Genomic DNA, 24814 nt, shown 5'->3' on the forward strand with positions numbered 1-24814 from the left:
GGGATGTTGCAAATGTTTGTTCCCTTGCAAAGGAATTAAAGGCATAAATATCAGCTCCAGAGCAAATGCCAAAGAATCCTTTTTGACAGAAGGTCTGAATGAATGGCTCGCCCCCTTCCCCCTCCCAGGGTAACCTTTCTGTATCTGGTTGGTACCGAGGTGTTTATGTGCTATCTTCCTCCTTAGACGGTGAGCTCCCTGAGGGCCGGGCCTGTCTTTTGTCATTTTTTGTATCCCCAGAGCTCAGCGCACAGCCAGGCACACAGTAGGTGCTTAATAAATGCTCATTGCCTGACTGAGTGACTGACCGACCTCTGGGGCTGCGCAGTAATCAAGCCAGCGGGAGGGAGAGCACTCTGGATAGGGAAAGTTGTCTCTTGGTGCTCCTCCATGTTTGCACCACTTCGCTATGGGAGATCGCTGAGGAAAGCGCTTCCTAAGGCAAACGTCGCTATAGAAAGGGGAGGAGGCACCCTGCTCGCGCTTGCCCAAAGAACCTGGCGCTGCCGCGGCCGCCCAGTAAGTTTCCCAGGAGAGTTGTTAATACAGAAGTAAAAATAAAAGAAGTTGTCAGAAGTGGGATTCGAACCCACGCCTCCAGGGGAGACTGCGACCTGAACGCAGCGCCTTAGACCGCTCGGCCATCCTGACTACGAGAAAAGCGCGTCTTTCTTCCTCTACAGGATACTATTGCAAACTGGAACTGTCGGTCAGAATTCTCGCTACCGTAAATACCTGGTGTGACACTTTAAAAAATATCTGCCCGCATTCAATACGAAGGACGGAGCCCCTTTGTCTACGCGGCTTCTGGGCTCTTTCCGTCATTATGGTAAAGGATCCACTATGGCTAAAACAGATCTGAGCTCGAGAGCCCAGCGACCCCTAGAGCCCGGGCAGGCTCCGCCGCTCTGCTACTTCCCTCTGGCTTTAGTCCTCCTCTCTCCTCACTCTCGTGGCCCTTTCTCACCAACATTCCCCCTTCCAGAACGATTAGAAGGGGTGTGCCCCGGCGGTCCGGGCTGGGGGCCAAGAGTGATAGAGGCTCCGAGAATGCGACGACCTAGCTGGGCCGGGTTCCTGCATCTCAGAGCCGCCCTTCTCTGAGTCTGGGAATGAGGGAAGTAGGGGATGGCAGCAGAAGAGCGCCTCTGCAGCTCCGAGCTCCGCCGTGGCTCCCCAGTACTTACAGAATTAAGGGCAGGCTATGACGGGAGCCTCCAGGTCCTCCACGCTGGTCTTACCCACCAGTCCAGGCTTATTTCCCACCTTTCACAAACCCACTCAGGCCATGAAGGGGCAGTTATTGAACTCCGGCCGCGTGGCCAGGCAGCAGTGCCTGCAGGGGAGATACAAAAACAAAAGTAAAATAATCCCTGCCCCCAGGGAGCTTATGTCCTCGCCCTCCTATCTACGGATCCATTCTCTCCCTCCTTCCCTCCTTCCCTCTCCCTCTCCCTCTTCTTCTCTCTCTCCCTCTCCCCTCCAACGACCCGTCTCTCTCTCCCTCCATTCTGTTTGTCTCTCTCCTCTCTTTTCTTCCTCCCTCCCTCTATCATCTCTCTCTCTCTCTCTCCCTCCCTCCCTCTATTCATCCACCCGTCTGTCTGTCCGTCCCCCCTCCCATTCCATTCCCCCGTCTCTCTCCCCCTCTATCACCCCTCTGTCTGTGTTTCTCTCCTTCCCTCCCTCCATCATCATCATCTCTCTCTCTCCCTCTATCCATCCACCCGTCTCTCTCTCTCCCTCTCTTGTCTGTCTGTCTGTCTGTCTGTCTCTCTCTCCCCCTCCCTCCACCATCCATCTATCATAATACCTAGTGTGATTTGGGAGGGGGCAGGGCACTGAGAACCGCGGGGGCGTTAGTTCATCTGGACTACGCAATTGTTCCCCGAAAATGCCCCACTCTCCAAAGGCCTCTGTTTTTCTCATTTGCAGAGAGAGGGTCGCACTAGGTTCTAGCTCCCAGGTGACCCCTCAGGTTCCTCCCAGTTCTGGCATTCTGTGACTCAGTGACGGGCTTTTGCACAGATTTCTCTTTATCCCCAGGATAACCTGTCCCGTCAATCAGGGCTCAGCTCAAATTGATGCCTTCTAGGATTCCTCCAGGAGAAAGCGATCTCTCCCTCTTTTGGGTAACCATAGAGAAGAGATGAGGGGGTCTAGGCCCCCCCAATTGTATCTCTTATCAGTTGGAAGGATGTCCCCCCATCCCCCCTTTAGCCCCCCCAGGTGTATCTCTTATCAGTTGGAAGGGTGTCCCCCACCCCCTTTCTTAGCAATCTCGGTCGTGCTCGAATGTTCACTCTTCTCACTCCTCCTTTCCTTGCCAAGCCTGGTGCTCTCCGCCTCCCGCCGTCCCCGGTTCCCATCCCTCTTTTTTCCAATCTGCTCTGCCTGCAGCTCCCCCAAACATCCTCTCTAGTAGGGGTTCGGCCACGTGTGCCACTGCCCAGCTCAAGAATCTTCTGCGCCTCCCTCTTGCCCCCGGATAAAGCGCAAACCCTGCGGCTCGGCGCTTTGGCCCAAGGCTGCGGCCCGGCTTTCCCGGCTCTCGTCCAGCCGACTTGGCTTGCTAGCTGTTCACCCAACTCTCCCTTCACTTTCCAAAAAGCACAGCCCTTGGCCTTGGGTCTTCTAAGGGGACGCCCGCAATCTTCCCCGACTCGTGCTCTCCTCCCCCGGATGATCCTGCCTTTTGACTCACCCTAGAGCTTGTTCGAGAGAGCCCCGCCGCCCCCCGGTAGAGAGTAAGCTCCCCGAGGGCAGGGCCCGTTCCGGTTTTGTTTTCTCAATCCCAGCGCCGAGAACAGAGCCGGTGGGGCACATAGTATGCGCTTAAGCATCTGCGCTTGCCGCCCTCTTCCCAGCCGGGGCACCAGGAAGGTGGCTTGTGAAAAGAGGGTGGGGGCAGACGGGCGAGGAGCAGTATACCGAGCCTGGGGAACGTATGAGATCCGGCGGGTTCTTAATTTTGGAAAAAAAAAGCTTTCCAGAGGGCCGGGCAGGTTCTGTGCTGATCTCATCTAAGCTTCTTCGTAAGAAATGTCACCGCGGCGTTGGTGGTATAGTGGTGAGCATAGCTACCTTCCAAGCAGTTGACCCGGGTTCGATTCCCGGCCAACGCAGCAGTTGGCTTTTTTTTCCCCTATCAAATAAAAATACAAGTTTTAATTTTTATATCTAAATTAGAACTTAAATTTTTTAATCTTGTTTTAGGGGAAGAAGAGAGAGAGAGAAGGAAGAGAAAGAGGGTGGGAGAAGGAGAAAGAGGGAGATGAAAAAAAGATGGGGAGAGGGAGAGAGAAGAAGGATGGAGAAGAATGGAAAAGGAGAAGGAAGAGGAGAGATGGGGGAAAGGGGAGAGGGGAGAGGAGGAAGAGGGAGAGGGAGACTCCTCATCCACCCTTGGTTCACTTCTGTGTCCCCCTTTCAACAGCTCTAAAAATTGTTGTTGTTTAATAAATAGTCTTTTTTGGCCCCCCTCCCCCCCTCCCCCCCCCGCCTTCATTCCTCCTTCTTCCGAGGAGCTTGTGCGGCTCCCCAGATAATAGGCAGAGACTCTGTTTAGGGATCCACGCCTGGTCTTCCGGGCTAGAAACGTTGTCCTAGAATTTCTGTTAAAATGAAGAGAATAAATATCAATCCTAAACAAAACTTGGAAATAGACATGAGACTACAAAGCCCTTGCTAATCCTACAACTTTCTGCAGGTAGAAATTCTTCCCGTGTCTTCCTCGTTAGTATAGTGGTGAGTATCCCCGCCTGTCACGCGGGAGACCGGGGTTCGATTCCCCGACGGGGAGGCTGTGTTCGGTTTTTCTTCTCTTCCTTGGCTTGCACTCAATTTTTCTTCTCTTCCTAGGCTTGGCTTGCCTCCCAACCAGTTAAAAAGGTTCTTAGTTATAGACCTATTGTATTTGTCATCACAGCCAACCTGGAAATATCCTTAACAGGTCATGAGATGAGAAGGACCAGGGAACTCTTTCGCATTCCAGGTGGTTAAACTTCCAAAAGCCTTAAGGAGACACAAGGTGGGTGGTAGCTGTCAGTCCCCAGAACAATTAATCCACTTTAACCGCGGGGAATACTAGAGGCCCTTTGGTAGCTGGGGGGCTTCTACATCTGGGAACGATGCCCCTTCCCGCATTCCTCTGGGGAAATGTGGCTAGGTGTGTAACTACCACGGGCATCACCACACGGACCCAGGACCATTTTCTTCTCTGGATGCGAGAAAAAAGGAGAAGAAATCTCTTTATTCTCCCCCACTTTCTTCCCCAATGTCATAAACTTCTTTTCTTAAAACAATACAAAGCAACCATTTGTTCACGCTTTAAAATTTTACAGTGGCCCCTGATTGCCTACAGGATTAAATAGAAAATCCATTGGCATTCAAAGCTCTTCATAACCTTCAAACACCTTATGGTCTTCTTACACCTTACATCCCTCAGGGCACACTTAGTGACTCTAATAACCCTGCTGTCCCTGTCACAAGACACTCACCTCATTCTTTCTTTCTTTCTTTCTTTCTTTCTATCTATCTATCTATCTATCCGTCTGTCTGTCTGCATTATCTGTCTGTCTGTCTCTGTCTATCCATCTACCTGTCTATCTCCATTATCTATCTATCTATCTATCTATCTATCTATCTATCTATCTATCTATCTATCTATCTCCATTATTCATCTACTTATCTATTTATTTAATATGGTTTTTTAAAATACATTTTTACTGACTGTCCCCCATGCCTGGAATTCTTTCCTTCCTCATGTCCACCCTGGCTTCCCTTGCTAAAATCCAGCCAAATCTCACCTTCTGCCAGAAGTCCATCCTGGTCTTCCTTGATGCTGGTGTCGTCCTTCTGTACTGTACCTATTTTGTTTGTATATAGTTGTTTTGCATGTTGTATCCTGTAGACTGTAAGCCCCTTGTCAGCAGACCCGAACAGTTTTTGTGTTTGTCTCCTATACCTCTAATGCCTACTACCAAGTGTGACCTTGAGCAAGCTAATTGACTTCTCTGAGACTCAGTTGCCTAATTTGTAAAATGAGGTAGTTAGGCTAAATAATTTCGAAGGAACATTCCAACTCTAACCCTATGATCCCTGACAAGTGGTTTTGATGGAATCCTAACAAAGCTGCCCCCAGCCCCAATATTCTAACTTCCATATAGGACCTGGTGAACAGCAGGCCCACTGAACCTACCTAGCCACTTCCCTGCCCCAACACACACACTCAATATCCTAACTTCTTCATATATGCCTCACTGCTCACTAGAACAACAGGTGTGTCCATGAACTCATATTTCTCACAGAACAGCAGGAATGCCAATGTGATGGGAGCCCAGCCACTGCCTCTAGCTAGCCACTACCCCCAGACCCATTCCTCGTATTTCCCACAGAAACAGGTGTGTCCGTGCACTCAACATCAACCACATCATCCATCTTGATCAGACAGGACCACAATAGCTAGCCAATCGGAAGGCAGCACCAGCAGTGTGCCCAAGCAGGATGTGGACCCCAAAACCACAGAAGAGACTTTCCCTAAGCAGGCACCTGTTCAGTAAGAGTAAAGAACTGACCTTGAGTAAATTTATGACCTAGACAGGTTTATTACAATATGATATTTTGGTTTTTTTGCCAGGGGGAGGAGGAAGGCAGGGCAATTGGGGTTAAATGACTTGCCCAAGGTCACACAGCTACTGTGTCAAGTGTCTGAGACTGGATGTGAACTCAGGTCCTCCTGACTCCAGGGCCAGTGCTCTACTCACCCTGCCACCTAGCTGCCCCTCAATATTATTATCATATACATATACATATACATATATATATGTGTATATATATATGTATATATATATATATATACACACCTACCTCAAATGGGTTTTTTTTTGTATGCATTATGGGTAATTGCATTCTCAGTTCTACTGTGACTGGGACCCCTCCACTATTACCTAATCCCTTAACAAACCCCTCCTGCCTTTTCCATATTCATAATTTCTGTTATACATCTTTACCCTATAAAAATCCATCTTGCTTTCTCTGAAGTTGCTGGTTCCTCTTGGAACTTAGCCTGCTCCTTGAGAGGCATCAATTTCAGTAAATGCCTAAACTTGGATTAGAGGTAGTCTGCCTCTGAATTCTTTGAGGTGGTTCCACCACAACACATCTTGAAATTGCATCCCTGGCTAGGCAGAGCCTAAACCCCAACAGTTTCCCAGCCTCTGCTTGTCCCTTTCCAGTAAAGGGGACCCCAGTATCTCCCTAGTGCCAAAAGGCCAGCTAAATACCGACTACTTAATGTGTTCCTTTATAAAGGGCTGGGTCCGGTGTGCCGTTTGCAGTGCCCCGGGTGTATTTTGAACCGACTATAATTGGTTCCAATCAGTGCTGACGCACAGAAGATATTATCTGGGTCTGGGCATGTCTGTTAACTTTCCTGTTGATGCCAACAAACTTCTTATTGACCTCTAGGCTCACTCTGATATAGCCCAGGGTAGTTTATGTCACTTAGTTTGCCTGTCAAAGTCCTTCCAATAAAACATTATTTTTCTTGAAAATCTTTATGAAATGTGTGTTTCACATCCTCACTCTTCACTGTCACTTCTAGGTGGGTCCTATGAGTCCAGGTGAATTGGAGCCATAAATGATAATGAGGCCGTGCTCAGTGATTTGGGAGACCAGGAAGATCTCTTTCTCCGACCCCTACCTTCTTTTCCCATTGATGATTCTAGGCCTCTCCTGGTAGGATGATTTCATCCAGGGTTTCTCATCTAAGGTATTCATAATGTGGACATTTCAGCTGCTGAAAGGGGTAGAAAAAGAATTTTATGAGTGAAACACTCATAAAACTAGCCTGAGAAGAAACACAGCCATCAAGATTTTTAAACATGCTTAGGAAGAGACACAGACTATTCTGAAAGAAGTGGAAAGAAAACAGTGTCATTCAGAGGCTAAAGCTGTGACTGCCCATTAGCTCACCTACATATGACTTTGCAGAGTTTTGAAACCACTAAATGAGAAATCACAAATCAGTTACCTTTTTAAGGACTATTGAGATCATGCTGAAAGAAAGATACATTTTTTGAGTTTCCATTATAAGGTAGAATTGAGTCACGAAACAGGAGGCCCTGATTTGAAGCATTGATAGCTCTGACAGAGAGAAGATGAGAAAAAGCTGAGCCTAGGAGTTAGAAGAAGCTGAAGACAAGACAGTGAGAAGTTACTTAGTGAATACAAATCACAAGAACTGGGGACAGCTGACAGGCAGGCTTTGCAGCTGATTCAGGGAGCTGTTTGATTGGAAGAGACCAGTGTGGCTTTAGGAAGCTCATTAGAAGAAAGCAGAATCTTTTGCAATGTAAAGAACTGTCTGAACTTATTGTCCTTTAGTTCCATCTACAGCCCATGAGAGAGAAAACCACTTTAGGTGTCTGTATTGCTTTTTAATGTCTCCTACAGCTTAAGAGAAGGTAAAGTAGAAGACCGAAAGTATGCTTTAAAGCTGTTCTTATTTTTCTGGGACCTATGCGAATATATTTTTGCTAAAAGAGTTAACAATTTCTCAGTACCCTGCCAAAAGTGACTGTGTGCTAAAAGAACATGACACTAGACCAGACTAGAGGAATGATTTTGCTCAGCAGAAGACTAGTGGTACAGACAGTTCCCCGAAGAAATTAAGGACATTAAAAGTACAGAGTCATGAATCACCTCTGGCTCATGGGTTTCCTTACACTTGTGATTCTGTACTAGGTTCATATGTATGTGTCTACTTTCTCTTCTACTTCCCATAGTTCTCATGGTTAGTGAGCATAATCCAGGTTTGTGAACGGACTATTATATTTTGATTTTTCTTGTTTTGTCTCCAGTGAGTAAATGTTATGATTATCCTCACTTTTAGTTTATTGTTAAGTAAATGTTTCATGTTTAAGAATAGTCAAAAGTGGCATTCTGTTTTGTATAAGTGAAAAGCACATTAGTGGGGTCTTAGGAGCTGTAGTTACGAGATATAGGCATGTATGCCTCCCACCAGGATTACCCCTAGCATTTTGAGACTTGAGTAGTATCATGGTCACAGTTGTACCTGGTCTCCCACTCTGGAAACAAACAAACAAATAAGCCCAGAATTGCCAGTTTGAGTGCGAGTTCTGGTTATGAAGGCATCTCTAAGAGAGTAGTGTGTGTGCAGAGTGCTGACACTGCACAATGCTATGCTTAGGCTATACTCAGATGGCATGTTATCTAGGCATGTTCCTTCATCATCCTGTGACCCTCCTCTGGACTTTTCATTTTCTTTCTAAAGTATAGCTCCTAAAAACTACACATATGGTAATACGGTCTGAGCAGAACAGAATACAGAAGTCCTCCCTAGTCCTGTACACTAGGCAACTTTTAATGCAACCTAAGATCTTTTTAACTTTTTTTTGACTGCTATGTCACACTATTGACCACCAAAACTCTCAGTTCCTTTTTGCTTCCTGCATTAAAACTTTTCCTTTTCACAAATAAGTATGGTTAAATAAAATAAACACTTGACCATGTCTGGAAAATGTGTATCTTATTCTACACCTATAGTTCCAATCTCTTTGATGACATATAGGAGGCATATTTCACTCTTCTGATGCCACAATATAATGTCATTGATCAGAAATCTGAAGTCTTTTAATGTTGTTTTTCTTCATAATTAGTGGTTATTGTGTAAATTATTCCCCTGGATCAACTTACTTTGATCTGAATTAGTTCACACAAGTCTTTAAAAATTTCTCTGAATTCTTCATATTCCTAATTTCTTTGAGAGCTACACTTTGTTCAGCCAGTTCTAATCACTGTATACCCATTTTTCTTCCAGTTCCAGGAAGTGCAGCTATATGTATTTTTGTGTAAAATGACCTTCCTTTTTTTCTTTGACCTCCTTTGAGTACATGCCTAGTGGAAACATCATTGGGTCAAACGATATATGTAATTTTCAAATTGTTTTTAGAAATAATTCTAAATTATTTTCTAGAATGGATGGATCAATTCACAGCTTATCTGTGCTTGTCTTCCCTTAGATTCTACAAAATCTATTACATTTATCACCTGTTGTCTTTGGCAATTTGATGAGTATTTGTACCTCTATTTGCATTTCTCTTATTAATATTCAGTTGGAACATCATTTCAAATGTTGTTGATGGCTTCCTTTTCTTATTTTGAAAATTGTTCACGTCTTTTGACCACTTATTTATTGGGAAATTGCTCTTATTCTTATAAGTTTGCATCAATTCCCTATATATCTTGGCTGTCAGACAAAATATGTAGAGATATGTATCACATACCAAGAAAATCTCCCAATGGATACATAATTTAGATGTAAAAGATAAGCAAATCAGAAGAGCGAGGAAAAATACTTTTCAGATCTGTGGATAGGGGGAGGGTTCATAACTATAAACAAGTGATAGAGAGAATCACAGAAAAGAAAATGAATAATTTTGATTATATAAAATTGAAAGGTTTTTGTACAATCAAATTTAATGCAGTAAAAGTTAGAAGTGAAATAGGTAAGTGGGAAACTTTTTTGCAGTAAATTTCTCTGATAAAGTTATCCTATTCAAGATATATAAGGAATTGGTTCAAATTTATAAGACTAAGAGCCATTTCCCAATGATCAAAGGACATGAATAAGCAATTTTCAAAAGAAGAAATTCAAACTATCAGCATCCATATAAAAAATTCAAACTATCAGCATCCTGAATCACTATTAGATATATATGAATTAAAGCAACTCTCAGGTTCCATCTCACACCCTTCAGAATGGCACACATGGCAAAGTAGGGAAATGACAAATGTTGGAGTAATTTCAGGGAAAACAGACACACTGATGCATCTTTGGTGGGGTGGTGATTTGGTCCAGACATCCTGAAAAGCAATTTGGAATCATACCCCCAAAGTTACCTAAGTTGGCAGCCTCTTTGCTACACTTACACCACTGCTAGACCTCTACCCCCAAAAAGATAAAAGAAAGAGGAGTTATATGTACAAATATATTTATAGCAGCTCTTTTCATGGTAGCCCAAATATAGAAACTAAAGGGGTTACCAACCTATCGGAGAATATGAATTATTGTAAAGCCTTAAGACCAATTGTACAGAGGAAGCTGAGAAGATGTCTATCATCTGATGCAGAATGAAATGAGTGGACCAAGGAGAAAAATTTACATGTCCACAACGTTACAGAGAAAAGTCTTTTCTATTTAGATCATATAACCGTTTAGAAGATTGTTGTATTATATAACGTAAGGTGTTTGTCTAAACCTAATTTTTCCAAACTATGATTTGTTTTCCCAGTATTTTTTGCTGAATAGCGAGTCATTACCCTGGTGGCTGGCGTATCTGTGTGTACAGAACACTTAGCTACCATGTTCAGTAGTTTTTTTCCTACTTTTAAATCAAATCCAAACAGTAATAATCAATGCTTTAGAGCATAGTCTAAGATCTTGTATTGCTAAGTCCTTTGCATTTCTCCTTTTTGTTCTTTTGAAATATTTAATTTTCATTTGAAAATATTTGATTTGAAATATTTTAACCTTCATTTTTCAAATTCCAACACAGATCCAGAGAAGGTTAAATGATTAATCACACAATGTAGTAGCAAGCGGTGGGGTCAGGATTCTCAGTCAAGTCTTTTATCTTCAGTTTCGTTCTTATTCTCTCTTTGGTATCAATGAAAGGAATTAGGTGAGTGGGGGAGAGAGAAAAACAAAAACCTGGCCCGTACGGGGATCGAACCCGCGACCTTGGCGTTATTAGCACCACGCTCTAACCAACTGAGCTAACCGGCCACCCTTTTTAAGTTTCTTTTTTAAAAAAATAAAAGTAGTTCAAATAAACATTGCAAAAGTACAACTTTTCCATCCCCACCAAGGAAAGACAATGGTCATTCCTCCATAGAACAAATATCATCCTTTCTGGAGTTCAGTGTCTCCTAGTCCATACCCTAGCACTAAGTTCCTTTCTTTGGGCAAACAACTTCACAGTTTCAAATGGATCAATTTCAGAGTCCCACATTAGATTGCTAGGTTTTGGAAGGCAGGGACCATGTCCAGAGTGAAGGAGTCAAGCTAGAAGAGGCCAGGTTTCTCCCTCTCTTTCCCAATGCATTGTCAATCACTGACGTGCAGGTCTCAACAGCCGGAAAGCACCTTAGGGGTCCTCCTTCAGCACCGCAGCTGCTCAAGAAATAGAATCACAGACCATCAAAACTGGATAGAAAACCTTACTGAGGGACCCCTCTAGTCTAACCCCCTCATTTTGCCGATGAGAAATCTTAGAGAAATGAAGTGTTTGGCCATGCTCACATAGCTTTTAATTGTTTGAGCTTGGATTGTGGATCAGGGGAGGAGACTTTCCCAGACTCAGAAAATGCCGAAGTTGTTGGCTCCAGGTGGAGCAAAGCAGCTGCTGCCCTCTGCTAGGTCTAAGCCGTGACTGCTGGGTGGAGAGTGACCAGCAGGTGGCGCTGTCTCCCTGCAAACAGTCAGGATTTGGCTCCACGGTGTAAAGGGATTCAAATCTGCCATGGGGGAGAGGGTGGGTGGAGCAGGGACCCTAAAAAGCCTTTCAAGGGGCAATCAGCGTCCCTAATCGAAGTCCGGAGTTGAAGGACTAAAAACAACAGGCAAGCAAGAATAGTGTTTGCAAATTTGTCCTCCAAGGTTGGAGGAACCCTGTCTATTTCTGAAACCAGGGACTGGCATTATTCTGGACCGATGAAGTAGCAACACTTTCCTGGCTCCTCATAATTTTAGAGAGGAAGGGACCTTGGAGATTATTTTACAAGTCCCTGGGGCTCCAGACCTATCTCCTTCCCTTCTCAAGTCACACACCTAATTAATGGTATAGCTAGACTTAGACAGCCAGGCCTTTTGACAGATACAGTGGGTTTTTTTCCCCACCTCACTATGCAGGATATCTAAAACAGAAGTTAAGTAGGGGGAAGGCACTGGGTGATGGGTTTTGGGAGGTTCCAGAAAGGTCCTGGGAAATTATGGGAGAGGAGTAGTGAGCAGAGAGGAAGTTGAGACCTTTCTTGAGTGTGCGGTCTCTGGTACCTACATCTAGCAGGAGTCTAGCCTTGGGACTCTACCTCCAGAACCTCAGTCAGGAAGTCTATGTTTTTGTAATGAAACTCAGAGAGAAAGATTATGGTTATGATTATTTTTACTTTTTTATATTAAAATTTTAGTTTATGGAATAAAACAAGCATTTACATAGCATAGTATAATAAAAAAAAGATAATTGGACACGAAACTGCAAATCTATTATGTAAAACTTGCTATTACTTTTAAATATATAACAAAATTATCATGTAAATTTCTTCTTTCGCCCCTTTTTTTTTCTTCCCTCCTCCCTAGTCCACCCTAGAGATGGCTATTGTTAGACACAAATAGTTATATATAATACACACACATATATATGTAAAATTATTCTATACATATTTCTATTTATCAGTTCTTTCTCTGGATGTGGATAGCATCTTCTTCATATGTCCTTTGTGGTTAATTTGGGTATTTATAGTAGTCAAAATGACTTATTCCCTCAAAGTTGTTCTTAAAACAATATTGCTGGTAACGTATACAATATTCTCTTGGTTCTGCTCATTTCACTCATTATTTTGTGTCTTTCCATGCTTTTCTAAGTTCATTGAACTCATCATTTCTTACAGCACAGTATTACATCACATTCATATGCCACAAGTATATGAACAAGTCCTAGACATATTATATTAAACATGGAACACTTGGTGGGACCATTGGACAGGCATTTATTTATCTCATCTTCACCTCCGCTCTGGACTCTCTGAGCCATTCACTCTAGGTCAGATCTTTTGGCAGAACAAACGACATCTTGGGCCCATTGTCTTGGAGGCATTCACCTTCTACTTAGAAAGTTTTTTCGGTGGTCTTCTGCTGATGGGTAGTCATCACCCAGACTCAAGAGAAATCCCCAATGCCCCTTTATTGAAGTCCAAAGAGAAGCTCAAAAAGTCTCTCCATGTTCAAAAAGATGGGAGAGGGAGAGAGTATGTGATAGGTGAAGATATCTCTCCTTAGCCTAAGCCTAAGGCCTCTCCTAAGCCTGCTTAGTGACCAGTGCTCTGAGGTAGGCCTTTTCTCTGCTCCCCACCCTCCCATCATGGGAACCAAGGGCCAGTAAGGGGATTTGTACACCACCCCAAAGTAAAAGTCCTTCAATGCTGAGTGAGACAAAGCATACATCTCTCCAGAAAAGGTCAGGAATCAGCCAGGAACTATCTACCCACGCTCTTTAAAACCCACCAGGAAGGAAGGGCATATAAAAGCATCTTCTAAGAATTGGGACTACTGTTGCCCACTTTCTCCATTGTACATACATATGAAGTTAATAAATGGTGATGTTCATTATTGGGGGAACTTGGCTCAGTTCCATAAGAATTCCACAGGTGTGCTCCAATCCAAGCCCCTGCTGACTCACATTAATATAAGCCTTTAGAGTTTGAAAGTACTTTAAGTACATTATCTCATTTCTTCCACACAGCCATATGAAGTATTATTTCACAAGGTCCATTTTACAGATGCAGAAACTGAGTCTCATCTAGGGTAAATAACTTGCTCATGGTCACATTAATACCAAGTTTCAGAGATGGGATTCAAGCTCAGGTCTCTCTTCAAATCTGGAACTCTCTCCACCGTAGGATAAGGAACCTATAAAGTTATATGAATGTCCTAAAGGAAGAAAGAAATAAATGTTGTTAGTGTGAGAAAAGTCTTACAATAGGTAAGCATCAGAAAAGAAGTCAGGGTGGGGAGAGAGAGTGTAGATATTTGGGTCAGTGTATGGAGGTGTGCATGTCCTTGATTAACATCACCATATGTATGTATAATGGAGAGACTGACTAGCAAGGTCCCAATCCTTGGAGGATGCTCATATTTGTACTTCTTGGTAGGTTACACAGAGCACAGGAAGATATCTCCTGCCTTATTCTAATTCAGCAGACATGTTTCCAGGCAAAGTGACAGAGGGACTGGTTTTCTGTGATGATAAAAATATTTTAATTGACAGCTGAGTCTATTAAGGACTCATCATTTGGGAGTGTTGAATCTGAACTGAGTTCCTGTAAAAAAGGAATGACTTAACATTTCTCAGTCTACCTTGTGTGACCTTGGGCAAGTCACTTGACCATTTGGGTCTCAGTTTTCTTATCTGTAAATCCGGGACATAATACTGATCAAACAGATAACCTATGTAAAGTGCTTTGCAGATCTCAAGGCACTATATGAATGTTAGCTATAAATAATCCTTGTGCTAATGCCTTCCTAAACTTACCTTTTATTTATACATCTCTTTACATGTGGTATGCCTCTAGCAGAATATCATCTGAAGTGTCTCTTAGGTGTTTGAACTGACTGTGAACCATCAATCAAACCTAATTCATGTAGTCTAATTAGGGGAGAGAAGCAAGCAAGAAAGTAACACTCTATCAAAGAGTTAACTTTGCCAAAGGAATGTAAGTGGCTCCATTAGACAACACCCCGGCTGGAGCTGAACAAAGAGCAGTGTTCATATCTTGTATAAGGAGATGTTATCAGTGGTAGAACAAAGTTCTCAGTAAGGAGTGAAACTGTCAAGGAACGGGGCACACCTTCTAGGTGAGGAAAGTATTTTCTAAACTCTAAGGCACTATTTAAAGTGGAAAGAAGACCAGCCCTGGAGTCTGGGGACCTCGCTTCTAATCTTACACCTCAGGGCTGTAACCTTGGACAAGTCTCCGTGCCTCAGTTTCCCTACCTGGGAAGAGGCTGACTTAGATGACCTCTCGAACTAGGATCCTATGTAGAATCCTATGTAGGATTCTATTTAGGACCGTATCTAGACATAGGATCTTATTTCATCACTCAAAATCAGCCTCAAAACCTCAAGGCAATTTTAAAGTGCTTTCTCTCCCTCACCGTCCACATCCTATTTCTGCGAATTCTACCACTGCAATACCTTTCGGGGATGTCTTCTTTTTTTCATTCCTACTTGGCCTTAGTTCAAATGCCCCACCACAATCACCTTTTTAACAGACCAATTAGGAGAAGGACCATGCCTTAATTATCTTTGCTTCTCCCCTAGGTCTTAGTTTGGCCTTACTAAATGAATACATCTTCTTCAGTTAAAAGTAATTTCATCTTCCTTGGACCTGGCCTAGCATCTTGTAAACTCTCCGATTCACTCGGCAGTTTCATACTGAAATAAAAACAAACCAGCCAATCTAATCTTAGGCTGCATGTATTAAAAGACACATGGTGAAGACAAAGATAGTCTGCTGCACTTGGACCCGGTGAAATCCAAGTAGTCATATTATGTTCCGAGCTAGGCAGGTCATTGACAAGACAGAGAAATCAACCCTGAGATTTTTGTGATTCTGTAATTGTATTATAGTTGTGTGTATCCCTGCCTTCTTTTAGCTGACCCGTTGTACCTCCCTCAATTCAGAGAGCTGGTTGCATGTGGCTGCGCATCTCCAATATCCAGCACAGTATGACAGTTTAGCCATTTAATTAAAGGATTTTTGAACTGGCTCACTGAATTATCCTCAGGACCTGTGCTCAACCACTTTTTTTTTTTTTTTTGCTTAATGACGATGATAATTATGTTTGATTGATGACCCATGCATACTCAAGTTCCTGCTTCAGTCATCACTATAATGGAGTCAATAATATCCCAAGTCCTGGCTTTTGCCAATTAGGCCAAGTTACAGTGCCTTCAGTTTTCTCACCTGTAAAATGAATGGGGTTGAACTTTCTGCCTCTTAAATCTCATTTCCAGATATAAACCGAAGAGCCTATGAGCCAAACACATACCATTGCAATAATAATGCTAGCTAGCATTTATATAGGGTTGTAAGGTTTGCAAAGCACTGTACAAATACCATCTCACAACTACCCTAAGTGGTAGTTGCTATTATTATCCCCATATAAGAGATGGGGAAACTGAGGCAGAGTCACACCGCTAAGTGTCTGAGGCTGGATATAAACAGCTACACAAAATATACACTTTGTAGACTCCCTCTAAATTATACAGGCCTATATCATAACACAAACAGAGATGGGGGAAGGAAATGGGGGAGGGTGTGAATTTAGTTGGGGGGGGCAGAGTAAGCGGCCTGTTAAAGGCCTTCTCTGTTAATGGATACTTATTTAAGTCTTAGATTTGCTAAGACTAGAGCGAAGTCAAGTCAACAAGCATTTACTAAACGCCTACTATGCACCAGGCACCGTGCTAAAGTGTTCAGCTTTCCAACCGAAGACTGTAAGGATTCAAATCTTGGCACAGTTAATGAATGAGCTTTCTGGGGCAAAGAAAAACTGGCCTTCCATAGTCTGAGCACGATCAAAAAACAACGCTCTATACGAGCAGGCACCAGGGGGCGCCAGAGGCGCCAGTAGAACACTTATATTAACACACTAAGCAGAAGAAACTCCACCTTTAAAGATAGAATCCTGAACCGGCGTCTCTCCACAGTGAGCTGAAGGAGCAGGAAAAAAAAGTGCTTAGCAGTCGTCTCTGTGGCGCAATCGGTTAGCGCGTTCGGCTGTTAACCGAAAGGTTGGTGGTTCGAGCCCACCCAGGGACGAATACTTTTCGCAAATTTTAGGGACTGAGATTGAGAACTGGTTCTGCAGCTCCAATGTTCGAGCCCACCCAGGGACGAGTACTTTTCGCAAATTTTAGGGACTGAGATTGAGAACTGGTTCTGCAGCTCCAATCTCTCTTTACCTTTGCTAAAGCATTCTCCAATCTTGCCACGTACCTTTGTGGCTGGTGTCTCTACCGGTTGCAGTGGCATTACTTCTTGCTTTTTCCCACCTCGGGTTCAAGTTCAGCACAGAAGTCTGGTCAGTTTTGGAATCGCACAGTAATATCTATCGTAGCTCCCCAGACCATAGCATCTCCATGCCTTCCAAGCATCTGGGTGGAACTAGCTTTTTTTCTGCGGAAAAGTCCCAAACCAGTCTATCCTCTGTGTTCTGTGGTTGCACCTGCTTTTTCGAACACTTTATTTGTCGCCCAATGAAAGCATTCCTTGCAAAACGAGACATACAGTTTTGAACATGTCCAATATGATACTCGACGGTGTTTCATTATGTATATTTGCATATTCGTTTCAAGAGTTCTGTTTTTGTTTTCCTAGGAAGGAGGGCAAGTTGGGAGAAAGAGAAAATAAACCCTTGCTAATATAACAATATTTTTATAATAAAAAAATAAAAACATCCCTTATTGTAGGCTGAAAATTGAAACCAGATACATCAAAGACAAGGCAACATGCATTTACTAGGGGCTTATTGTGACTGTCTTCGAGATACAAATAGAAACAAAAAGGAAGATAGCCCCTGCCCTCAAGAAACTTACATTCTTTTCTGGGGGGTCACTTTCAATTTTATTGATGTATTTACATTACCTACATTCTTGGAACAAAGTAAAACAGATGCAACGCTTCAAATCTATTTTTTAAATGAACTAAAATCGACTTTCTTTCTCCTGCATCTTGCCCTCCTCCCTAAGAAAAAAGAAAAACCAAACCCGTTATTCGCATTCTAGGTAGGTGGTCAGCTGCAAAGCTGTACAAGGAGTAATATACTTGCAGGGGTGGTTTGTAAGGTGTTGCTTCTGAGGCCTGAAACATATAGTTTGGAAGACAACTTGGACAAATCTATCAGCAGTCCAACCTTGAGTACTCACCCCTGCTCACAACTTAACTATTACCTATAAGTTACTATCTCTTTGTATTTGGATATTTGAGGCTGCTGAAGGGGGCAGGAAAGGACATTTGTGTAAAGAAAACTGATAAGATCAGTTTGTGCAATGTCTGTGCAATGTCATAATACAAGTGGAAGCCACATCCTCATACAATATTGTAGCAGAGAAACATATGGTCTTCTAGACTCATAGAAAAGTGGTTTCTTATGCTTGTTTTGCTTCTGGTGCAATTCTGACGTCATCTTGGGAACTAAATTCTTGTCCCTTTCCTCCTGACCAACTCCCTATTTTGTACCCCAGTTCCACTAAGTGAATGGTATCCTTAGTAGATCTTTCTTATGCCAGGTTGTTGAGAACTAGAATTTCCAAGCATATATACATATAAAATGTATCTATTTCAAAAATTTATCCTAAAGGCAATAGTGAGTCATGCCAACCTGGCAAAAACTAGGATCTTTAATAGAGGCAAGGGAGTTGCAATTCAGGGCCACTACTCAGCACCAAAGTACTGCAGTGCCCAAGAGGGTTAAATACACTACACAGAAGGAGTCCCACAGAAAACACTGCATGGAGAAGCTCTTCTGTAAGTTTTTTTCCATAACAACTGAAAGTCTTGAGAAGGCTGAAGAAGGGGGAAGTGGTAAGATCTGGTCAGAATTGGGGCTCCTTTCTTTTTTTAGCTGTTTTTGAGAGTTCTGCTTTCAACTGGTTTCTATTGCCCTCAGGCAATTCGAAGATCTGAAATCAGGCAAAGAAAGTTCATAGTCAGCTGCATTTAATAATCACTGAAGAGGGATTTAAGTAGATGGTCAGATTTATATTTTAGAATTATCAATTTAGCAGTTATTTGGAGGATGGATAGGAGAGAGGAGAGAAGCGAATTAGGAGGGAGGGATTGACAGAAAGACCAATTGGAAGAATTCTAAAATAGCCCAGTTGAGATGTGATAAAGGCTCAAACCAAGGTAGTAGTCATGCAACTGAAGAGAAGGAGAAAAATGGAATTAAAATCAGTTAGATATTGAATATAAGGAGAGGGAAAAAAAGAAGAGTAAAGAATGACTCTTAGGTTGTAGACTTGGATAGCTAGAAGCATGGCGATAACTTTAATAGAAATAGAAAATCTTAGAGAAGCTCAAATGAGGGAGAAATATAGGGATCTCTATTTTTGGATATGCTGAGAACTTGAGATGCCTGTGGGACATCAGGATGTTGGTAACTAGGTACCAGATTTCAGTATGGGCCCAGTATCAGGGAGGATGCTGATGTTTGTGGACAAGAGAGACTTGAGGACAAGTCTTTTGATTTGGTGAGTCAAAATAGCCATGACATATTGGGAGTAAGAAGTTGTGTGTTCCGAAACCCATCTATGAGTGTTCTGGGGCTGTCTAGAGGTTTAGCTGACTTGATCAGACATTTGGGTCAACAGTACATTAGAAAGACTCTAAGACACCATTAGCCACATTTGTCCAGGGTTATGGGGGCACTAAGGTGGAAATGTTAGCACTGGAGAAGGCAACACTAAAAAAACAGGTTGCCCTTGGACTCAGCTGTGTATTACATGTCTTCAGCAATCCTCATCTAAATGTTCCTCTCTGAAAGTAGTACCTGAAACAGAGGCCTCCTTCTGTCAGTCAATTTGGCATTGCTTATTCTTAGTGAACCTATGCTTGCTCCTTGTGATCATCCTAATCTCTTCCAAGTTCTCAAAAATTATGTGTTTGGAAATCCATTCTAGAATATTTTTTTTCTTGGAATGGATATCAGAGTTACTAGACCACCTTCCCTCTTCTTTTTTGAAAATCTGGATAGCATTTATTCATTTTCAGTCTTCTAGTGCTTACATCTCTAGCAAGGATGTGGTGCTATGACATGTGGGTGAGAACACTCTATGTACCTCCACCCTGTGTGGCCAGGGCTACTCTTCTCTGGGGCATAACTGTCTCTTCACATGCTCCCTCTGACAGGAGTTTTCATTTCAAACCAAGTCTGGGAAAAAGAGAAGGAACATCAGCTAACTTCTCACTCCCTTTCTAAGGTACTGTTGACTCAAGTGTCTGATCCAGTCAGCTAACCCTCTAAATAGCCTCAGAACACTCATACATAGATTTGGGAACACATGACCCTCTCCACACTCCCACCCCACTCAATACGTCAGAGCTACAATGACACATCAAATCAACTCTGAGCCCCCAGCAAAAGAACTGTTCTGGCAAAATACCAAAAATGTAAATCTCTTTCTCTCCCCCTCAGGTGCTCCCATATGGCCTTATGCTGCATTTGAGAAAGGATATCTGTCTGTCTATCTATCTATCTATCTATCTATCTATCTATCTATCTATCTATCTATGTATCTATCTATCCGTCCGTCCGTCTGTCTGTCTGTCTATACATATATATGTATATGTGTGTATGTATACACACACACACATACATACAAACACATATGTAATGCAGTGCCTAGCTACATTTATCATAATAGCCACACTGAGAGGAAAAGTCAGCAGAAAGAGAAACTTTTAAGAAATCCATAAATTTTGGGAACAGGCACATTCCCTTTGGGAGAAAGGGAAAGAAAGGAAAGAAGGGAAAAGGACAAATCATCACATTGGGTCTGTGGTCCAGGGGCACTTCAGTGATGCAGCAGCTGTCTAGACATACTTCATGTACCATCTGGACCCAGAGCCCCAGTCCTGGAGGCAAGCCCTGCTGATCTCCTGGTGCTGCCTACAGTGTGCTCAGAGCTGCTTCTGTGGACTCACCTTCCTCCAGTTTCCCTGCTTCTTGTGGCAGCTGCTGCCCTTCTCCCACTTTCTCATGGACTTCTCAGGTTGGAATTCTCTCTTGTGCAGTTTCTACCATCCATACTCTCTTAGAATGGGAGAGATTAGCTTGACAGTCAAAGTCTGATCTGCTAAGTCACAGGGTCAGGACGAACTCTCTAAGATCATGAAAGAGAGAGCGTTGGGAATCCTCTGCCTTAAACCTGCAGGCAAACATTTCCTATACTCGTTGACAGAAGTGGCATTCCCAAGGCAATAATACTCCGGAGATTATTAACAGTCACTCCCCTGTTGTACCTGACAGCTCTTATTATAACACCCTTAGTGTTAACAAGCCTGGATTTGGAAGTTTTAATTCACTTAAATGGGACAACTGTCTCCTTACAATTCCAAAAACCAGAATAGGAGTTCTCAACCTTTCTGTGTCATGGGCACCCTTTGGTAATGTGGTGATGAATCCTATAGACTCCTTCTCCAAATAATTTTTTTTCATTAATAATTTAAAGAAGTGCTAAATTTTAGTGAGAGATTAGTGAAAATAAACAATGTAATTTTTTTTTTCCCCATCCAAGTTCTTAAAAAAATTTGGAGCTAGAAGGCTATTATTTGATTCTATCTCTGATGCTTGCTACCTGTGTAACCTTGGACAAATGGTTTCTCTTTTCTGGGTTTCAATTTTCACATCTGTAAAGTGAGCAGATTGGATAAAAGAGAACTGAAGTCTCTTTTAAATTTAAATCTAAAGTTTTTCTCCTAGGCAGCTAAAGGATGAACTGGCTTTTTCTTGGCCCAGGGAAGATTTGTAAAATTGGGCCTGGAGTCAAAAAGACCGAAGTTCAAATTCAGCCTTGCACACTTACTAGATGTATGACCATGGACAAGTCATTTAACCTCTGTTTGCTCCTGTTTCCTCACCTGTAAAATGGGGATAATTTGTTGCGAGGACCAAATGAGATAATAATTGTAAAGCACTTATCTCAGTTCTGGCCCATAGCAAGTGCCACATAAATGTTAGCCATTATCATTATTCTAGAGTGTTCTAATTCACTTGATCCATTCCTTTGAGTTACATTGACTCAAGTCACCACCCCTCTAGTCAATCTATTCCTAACTGAAAATGACAGAAAATTACTTCCTAGTGTGTTTTTCCTCTCCAGATGTGTTGGGCTAAGGTTTCTATTCTGGAACTCCTCTGATAGAAAGAGTTAAGCTGAGTTAAGTTCCAGGGTTTGTCTCTCTCAGGGCCTGGGTTCTTGATTCTCTTCCATCTCTCTCTATCTCTGTCCCTTATCTCACTCTTCTTCATTCCTTCTCTTTCTCTGCCTTCTTGGTTTTCTTTCTCTCCCTCTTTTTTTTCCTGTTTCAATTTTTTTTCTGCTCATCACTGGACCTTGAGGGGTTAGTCCCATGAATGAACTGAACAGTTTTAGGGCATTAGGGAGCCTTTGAAGAGGATAGAATCACCCAGAGATCATAGATTGAGAGATAAAAGAGCATTTAGAGGTAATCTAATCTAGCCCCTTCATCTAACAGATTAGGAAAATGAGAAGTGAGAGATTTTGGGGCTTGTTGTATGGTCTATTGCTGGGACTAAAGGAACTTCACAGAAGAATTAGGGGAGCCAGGTAATGCTGAAAGATATAGGCTCTGTGTGTGTGCATGTGTGTGTGTAGGAAGGTGTTATAAGGCTTGGTAGTCTTGAGACTACCACATAACAGTACCCCCTCAAGGGATGCTATAGTTTATAGAATCTATGCATGGAAAGCATTGTCATAAAATTAAGCCTGATAGTCTTGAGATCATTGAGACAGTCTCCCCTTAATGGAAGGTGTAAGCTTATATAACATACTTGTGTAAAAGTACTGACAATACTATTTTTCTAAGGCTAGCGTAGTTGTGTGCCTGAAAAGAATATTTTGTCCACCACCAGTTCATTTTTCTCCTTGATATGTAAACTCCCCTCCTCCAAATAATATTTTGCCCTGGCTCCGATATACAAATAGGTCAGCTCCAGGGGTGCCACCCAAAATTAGAGTATAAGAATTCTACTCTCAGCAGGGTACATTGGAGCACAACCTCTCCTCTACTGGAAAAACACCTTTCTACTGGAGCATTCCCTTTCTGCTGAATGGACTCGTGTCTCTGCGCTCCCTGATGCAATGCCACTCTTATGTGAGTTATACCCCATGTTAGCATGTGCGAATTGTAAATCGGGTCCTTTTCTCTCTCTCCCTTTTGCATTGGACTGAATCCCATCGTTTTGCATGTTATTCTCAGGGTCCAAACTCTTTAAAAGGTTGTTTTCCCTGATATCTCTGGCTAGCCCACGGGCGTCTCTTTAGGCATAAACTGGGTACCCAGACAAGAACTTAACCTATTGACAACAGAACCTACATTGGAGGAGTACGACTATGAACCTAGTCTTAGAAAGCAAAGGTTAAGAGGAGCCATATGTCCTCTCATGAGGGACTTCCTTATGCCAGAGGACTGTCACAAAACAGAAGGCCATATGACTTAACTTGTGGGGAAACATACTAAGACTCCCTTCCTCCCTTTCCCTATAACGTGTTGCCTCTTTAGGCTACATATTACAAAATCATATTTGGATAGTACTTTACTCTGAAGTCCTTGCTTCCACTAGAATGAGGAATCCTTATCAGTGTTTCTTTCTCATTTCTGAAACTAAGTCCTGCACTGAAATTTATGCATCTATGTTTTGTCTTATTGTGGGATTTAGTCTTTGGGGGAAAATATTTTAAATTGTGAGTGAAAATGGTCTGTGTCAGGGAAAGATGTTCAGAAGAAAAGATTTTTTGTCTCTTTTGATTTTCTCTTTCTCTCAGCAAGGAAGGGAAAGGAGCACACATTTAATAAGTACCTACTATGTGCCAGGCACTGTGTTAAGCATTTTACAAATATTACAAGATTTGATGTTCACAACAACTCTGTGTGGTAGGTGCCATTTGATTCCCATTTTTAGCATTAAAGAAACTGAAGCAGAGACTAAGTGACTTGCCCAGGGACATACAGCTATTAAGCTTCTCAGGTTCAATACAAACTCAGGTTTTCCTGACTCCAGGCCTGCGCTCTGTGCACTATGGCACCACCTAGTTGCCTCTGAGCAGGGCTTAGACTTAGAACAGTTTAATTAGAAAATTGTCTCTGACAAACTTGTTTACAAAGCACAATGTGTTGGATTTTTATTCTGCACTACAAGGAAGCATTAAAGAGATGATGCGAAAAGACAAGAGATTTAAGGCCGTGCTTTCCACACTGAGGCAGTAGCTGATAACTCTGAATGAGCTCACAGTCCCATACAGTTTATTTGAAGGCCAAAATCACTGCCAGGTGAGTCCTCCCTATTGGCCAGGGCCCTGAAAGTCTCTCCCAAAGAAGTTCCTTGTTCCTCATTTCATTGACAGTGTGCTGGCTGCAACACTTGGACTGGATTCTGATGCCTGGATTGGTGGAACTCAAATTCTTAACCCAGAATGAAAACTTTTGCCTCTGAACCTAGAATGGAAAAGAATAAACAAACAGGCCAAGGACATTCCATTTCTCAGAGGGATGAAAAGCCTTCCCTCTTTTCCCTTGATCTCTCTTTTTGCCATAAGGGAAGGAGGTACCTTGCTCCCCCCAGATACAAATGTAGCAGAGCCAATGAGAGCTGCCCCAGGCCTTTTGATAAGGCCGATGGTTGTGGCTGTTTATTCACTTTTCCCAAATATATGGCAGGCAAATTGGAACCGGTTAAAGCATCTCCATCCATGCTCATATATATATATATATACATATATATGTATATATATATATATACACACACATATACATACACACATACATATATACGTGTATATCCATGTGGATGTGTCTATACATACAGATACGCCTAGACATACATATTTCGTTCTGTTTATTTCATCCTGCATCAGTTCATATGTTGAAATGTCTTCTTAATGCTTCTCTGAATTCATCATATTCATTATTTTTGTGGCAAAATAAAATGCATTTAGTTTAGCATTCCCTTATTATGGGCCTCTACTTTGTTAATAGGCCTTTGCTCTCACAGAAAGTCTTGCTATGAATATTTTGGTATAGATAAGACCTTTCTTTCTGTTTTTAAGCTCTTTGAAACATTTGCCCTGGAGTTTCCTGTTCAGTTGTCTTTTCCAACATCTTGCTCCTTTCAGTTATTCCCTCCACTCCAAACATGTTTAATCCCTTCCCTTTTACTGACTCCTTCTCTTTTGCTTTCAAGCACATATGGCTTTTATTCATCTTA

The 24814-nt window shown here is 42.4% G+C and overlaps 5 non-coding genes across 5 annotated transcripts; 3 read left to right on the top strand and 2 right to left on the bottom strand.

Annotated features, from left to right (window-relative positions):
- Positions 1-568: 568 nt before the first annotated feature.
- Positions 569-651, bottom strand: TRNAL-CAG. Its single transcript has one exon. It is a non-coding gene; the product is annotated as a tRNA-Leu (tRNA).
- A 2402-nt stretch (positions 652-3053) lies between these two features.
- Positions 3054-3125, top strand: TRNAG-UCC. Its single transcript has one exon. It is a non-coding gene; the product is annotated as a tRNA-Gly (tRNA).
- A 605-nt stretch (positions 3126-3730) lies between these two features.
- Positions 3731-3802, top strand: TRNAD-GUC. The gene has a single exon. It is a non-coding gene; the product is annotated as a tRNA-Asp (tRNA).
- A 6934-nt stretch (positions 3803-10736) lies between these two features.
- On the bottom strand, positions 10737-10810 carry TRNAI-AAU. The gene has a single exon. It is a non-coding gene; the product is annotated as a tRNA-Ile (tRNA).
- A 5742-nt stretch (positions 10811-16552) lies between these two features.
- Positions 16553-16626, top strand: TRNAN-GUU. Its single transcript has one exon. It is a non-coding gene; the product is annotated as a tRNA-Asn (tRNA).
- Positions 16627-24814: the final 8188 nt, after the last annotated feature.

Source organism: Trichosurus vulpecula, chromosome 4 (assembly GCF_011100635.1).
Source record: "Trichosurus vulpecula isolate mTriVul1 chromosome 4, mTriVul1.pri, whole genome shotgun sequence".
Taxonomy (NCBI): domain Eukaryota; kingdom Metazoa; phylum Chordata; class Mammalia; order Diprotodontia; family Phalangeridae; genus Trichosurus; species Trichosurus vulpecula.